This window comes from Oncorhynchus kisutch, linkage group LG28 (genome assembly GCF_002021735.2).
Source record: "Oncorhynchus kisutch isolate 150728-3 linkage group LG28, Okis_V2, whole genome shotgun sequence".
Lineage (NCBI taxonomy): Eukaryota > Metazoa > Chordata > Actinopteri > Salmoniformes > Salmonidae > Oncorhynchus > Oncorhynchus kisutch.
The window spans coordinates 42,302,936-42,307,935 of record NC_034201.2 but is presented as its reverse complement, the minus strand read 5'-3'; the positions used below and the strand labels follow the sequence as shown (position 1 = coordinate 42,307,935).

Below are 5,000 nucleotides of genomic sequence, written 5' to 3'. Positions count from 1 at the left end.
ACAAAAAAGAGGATGAGAGATGAGAGGATCTCTCTAATTCTGGTCTGTGCTTTTGTTTATTCAGCTAAAAGGGCATTTGGCAGAGTAGTCATATTACTCAGAAGTTTGTCCTTTTATTTGGCTTTAATGCTTTAGTGGTCGTGCCTATCTTCCTGTGTGTGAATGAGGAGAAAGGGCATGAATGCGCAGGGGCTAGAGGGCAGGGCAGGCTGTAGCTGTGTGGGTGTGGGAACACAGAGCTTTCTCCCAGGACCGGACCGGACAGGACACACTGCTGTCCTCAACAGACCCAATACATACAGTCGTGGCCAAAAGTTTTGAGAATGACACAAATATTAATTTTCACAAAGTCTGCTGCCTCAGTTTGTATGATGGCAATTTGCATATACTCCAGAATGTTATGAAGAGTGATCAGATGAATTGCAATTAACATCATGTGCGAGTGTTGACGAGGACAAGGCTGGAGATCACTCTGTCATGCTGATTGAGTTCGAATAACAGACTGGAAGCTTCAAAAGGAGGGTGGTGCTTGGAATCATTGTTCTTCCTCTGTCATCCATGTTACCTGCAAGGAAACATGTGCCGTCACCATTGCGTTGCACAAAATGGGCTTCACAGGCATGGATATTGCTGCCAGTAAGATTGCACCTAAATCAACCATTTATCGGATCATCAAGAACTTCAAGCAGAGCGGTTCAATTGTTGTGAAGAAGGCTTCAGGGCGCCCAAGAAAGTCCAGAAAGAGCCAGGACTGTCTCCTAAAGTTGATTCAGCTGCGGTATTGGGGCACCACCAGTACAGAACTTTCTCAGGAATGGCAGCAGGCAGGTGTGAGTGCATCTGCACACACAGTGAGGCGAAGACTTTTGGAGGATGGCCTGGTGTCAAGAAGGGCAGCAAAGAAGCCACTTCTCTCCAGGAAAAACATCAGAGACAGACTGATATTCTGCAAAAGGTACAGGGATTGGACTGCTGAGGACTGGGGTAAAGTCATTTTCTCTGATGAATCCCCTTTCCGATTGTTTGGGGCATCCGGAAAAAAGCTTGTCCGGAGAAGACAAGGTGAGCTACCATCAGTCCTGTGTCATGCCAACAGTAAAGCATCCTGAGTCCATTCATGTGTGAGGTTGCTTCTCAGCCAAGGGAGTGGGCTCACTCACAATTTTGCCTAAGAACACAGCCATGAATAAAGAATGGTATCAACACATCCTCCGAGAGCAACTTCTCCCAACCATCCAGAAAGAGTTTAGTGACGAACAATGCCTTTTCCAGCATGATGGAGCACCTTGCTATAAGGCAAAAGTGATAACTAAGTGGCTCGGGGGAACAAAACATAGATATTTTGGGTCCTTGGCCAGGAAACTCCCCACACCTTAATCCCATTGAAAACTTGTGGTCAATCCTCAAAAGGCGGGTGGACAAACAAAACCCCACAAATTCTGACAAACTCCAAGCATTGATTATGCAAGAATGGGCTGCCATCAGTCAGGATGTGACCCAAAAGTTAATTGACAGCATGCCAGAGGTCTTGAAAAAGAAGGGTCAACACTGCAAATATTGACTCTTTGCATCAACTTCATGTATTTGTCAATAAAAGCCTTTGACACTGTTGAAATGCTTGTCATTATACTTCAGTATTCCATAGTAACATCGGACAATAATATCTAAAGACACTGAAGCAGCAAACTTTGTGGAAATTAATATTTGTGTCATTCTCAAAACTTTTGGCCACGACTGTACATTACTGAAACACAATCAGAAGAGATATCTCACAATTTACATAAGGTCTTTGTTTATTCAACAAACCTGCCATGACTGGATACCAGTATAGGATGTTCTTTTTGGAAATTATCTGTTAAATCATAGTTTAGTGTTAGAGCTCCACCAGCCAAATAAAAGCTGAGACAGGAGCACATCATTCCTTTAACACTCTGTAGCATAGTACAGTACAGTGTGCTTCCACAGAGTCTCCTCTCTCTCTCTCTCTCTCTCTCTCTCTCTCTCTCTCTCTCTCTCTCTCTCTCTCTCTCTCTCTCTCTCTCTCTTTCTCTCTCTCTCTCTCTCTCTCTCTCTCTCTCTCTCTCGCTCTCTCTCTCCTCTCTCTCTCTCTCTCTCTCTCTCTCTCTCTCTCTCTCTCTCTCTCTCTCTCTATCTCTCTCTCTCTCTCTCTCTCTCTCACTCTCTCTCGATCTGCAGTTTGTCAGAAAGGCTCTTCTATCTGATCACCCCCCCCCCCCCCCCCTCCACTATAGGCTGGGAAATTATCAACAAAGACAGCTGTTGGGCTTTGTTGACAATCGATCCTGTCACTATTTACATTGACATACACCCACCGACTGACTAGGTTTGTGTTACACTACTGCAGATCAAAGAGCTAGAGTTGAGTCACTGTCATACATGATGTTTTGTCAGCGAGGCGTCGTATCTAAACCCAAGCTCCTTCTCTCCCAGTCCCGTGTGTCTCACAATATGACAGAACTGACATAGAACTGCCCCAAGCTCCTTCTCTCCCAGTCCCGTGTGTCTCACAATATGACAGAACTGACATAGAACTCCCAGAAGATACCACATACAGCAATAGTTCCTGTGCAGTCGGGCATATTATCAGCTGGAATAGTTGAGAAGCATTTGTGCTTTCCATGTAAATCAGATTGTTCTAAGATTAGTAAACCAAATCTGGGTTTATTCAAAGATCATTTTGATATCCTCACATAAACATTTGAAATGCTTTCTTTTTGTACGTTTATGGTTTATGACATATTGCGTTATTTTATCGATGAGCTAACACATTGTGTGTGTGTGTGTGTGTGTGTGTGTGTGTGCGTGTGTGTGCATAACTTTTCCTGCCTCCCTCGATTCCATCAGCAGTAGATTTGAGAGCAAAACGCCTGCAGAAAAACACCCAGCATCCTTTTTGGTGTTTGTCAGCAGTTGCATAACCAACGTCAAGTAAAAATCTCAAGCAATAAACATTCCTTACACACCTTAGAGGTCCTCCTCTGGCCTCTGACCTCTGGCCTCTGACCTTTGGCCTGTCCCACTACACTGGATATGTTAGGTCATGTTAGGCTCCGCTCAGGGAACAACCACATCTCATCAATCCATTACCATGTACCCAACTCAAATCCATTTCCCTGTGAATGATTGGAGATGATGGAGCTGGTTCATTCTAGTCAAACATGAATTATATACTGTATATTGTCAATTTGGGCAGTGCCTTCGGAAGGTATTCAGACCCCATGACTTTTTCCACATTTTGTTACGATACTTATTATAAAATGTATTCAATAAATGTTGTTGTTTTTTCACCAATCTACACACAACACCCCATAATGACCATAACAGTCTTAAATAAAATAACAGAAATGCCTTATTTACATAAGTATTCAGACCCTTTGCTATGGAAACAGGCACATCCTGTTTTCATTTATCATACTTGAGATATTTCTACAACTTGATTAGAGTCCACCTGTGGTAAATTCAATTGATTGGACATGATTTGGAAAGGCACATACCTGTCTATATAAGGTCCCACAGTTGACAGTGCATGTCAGAGCAAAAACCAAGCCATGAGGTCGAAGGAATTGTCCATAGAGCTCCGAGACAGGATTGTGTCGAGTCACAGATCTGGGGAAGGGTACCAAAACATTTATGCAGCATTGAAGGTCCCCAAGAACAAAGCGGCCTCCATCATTCTTAAATGGAAGAAGTTTGGCGGCCAAACTGAGAAATCGGGGGAGAAGGGCCTAGGTCAGGGAGGTGCTCAAGAACCCGATAGTCACTCTGACAGAGTTCTAGAGTCCCTCTGTTGAGAATGGAGAATCTTCCAGAAGGACAACCATCTCTGCAGCACTGCACCAATCAGGCCTTTATGGTAGAGTGGCCAGATGGAAGCCACTCCTCAGTAAAAGGCACGTGACAGCTCACTTGTAGTTTGCCAAAAAAGCACCTAAAGGACTCTCAGACCACGAGAAACAAGATTATCTGGTCTGATGAAACCAAGATTGAACTCTTTGTCCTGAATGCCAAGCGTCACGTATGGAGGAAACCTGGCCACCATCCCTACGGTGAAGCGTGGTGGTGGCAGCATCAGGCTGTGGGGATGTTTTTCAGCTGCAGGGACTGGGAGACTAGTCAGAATCGAGGCAAAGATGAACGGAACAAAGTACAGAGAGATCCTTGATAAAAACTATTTCCAGAGTGCTCAGAACCTGAGATTGGGGTGAAGGTTCACCTTCCAACACGACAACGACCCTAAGCAAACAACCAAGACAACGCAAGAGTGGCTTTGAGACAAGTCTCTGAATATGCTTGAGTGGCCCAGCCAGAGCTCGGACTTGAACCCGATCGAACAAAGCTTTGCAGCAACGCTCCCCATCCATTCTGACAGAGCTTGAGAGGATCTACAGAGAAGGATGGGAGAAACTCCCCAAATACAGGTGTGCCAAGCTTGTAGCGTCATACCCAAGAAGACTCTAAACTTCAACAAAGTACTGAGTAAAGGGTCTGAATAGTTATGTAAATGTGATATTTCATTTTTTTATTTGTAATAAATTCACAACAGTTGTGTAGTATGTAGTGTTGTGTTGCATTATGTTGTGTAGTGTAGTGTTGTGTAGTGTGTTGTGTAGTGTTATGTAGTGTAGTGTAGTGTAGTGTAATGTAGTGTTGTGTAGTGTGTTGTGTAGTGTTGTGTAGTGTGTTGTGTAGTGTTGTGTCTTCACTGCGTACTGTAGTCACCCGTGGTTTGATTTGGAGCTTTCATTAAGCATAGCTCTGTTCCTTATGCTGACACAGATCCCCATGCAGCTGTTTGAAGCCAGCCGGGGATCATGTAGTACGTCACAAACACACAGAAATAAGCTTCAGTGCATGCAAACAATTAAGGCACGGTTTTTGACAACACTAAGCAAGCGTTTCAAGTGTCCCATTTGTGCCAATTTGGCAAGGCTGTTGAAATATATAAATGATTTATACCTTGTTTGAAAGCGTATTTGAGT

The 5,000-nt window shown here is 43.9% G+C and overlaps 1 protein-coding gene across 1 annotated transcript in view; it reads left to right on the top strand.

The window, feature by feature from the left end:
• Positions 1-5,000, top strand: part of LOC109880020 (uncharacterized) — a 234,318-nt gene that overhangs the window by 226,511 nt on the left and 2,807 nt on the right. The window lies entirely within an intron of this gene.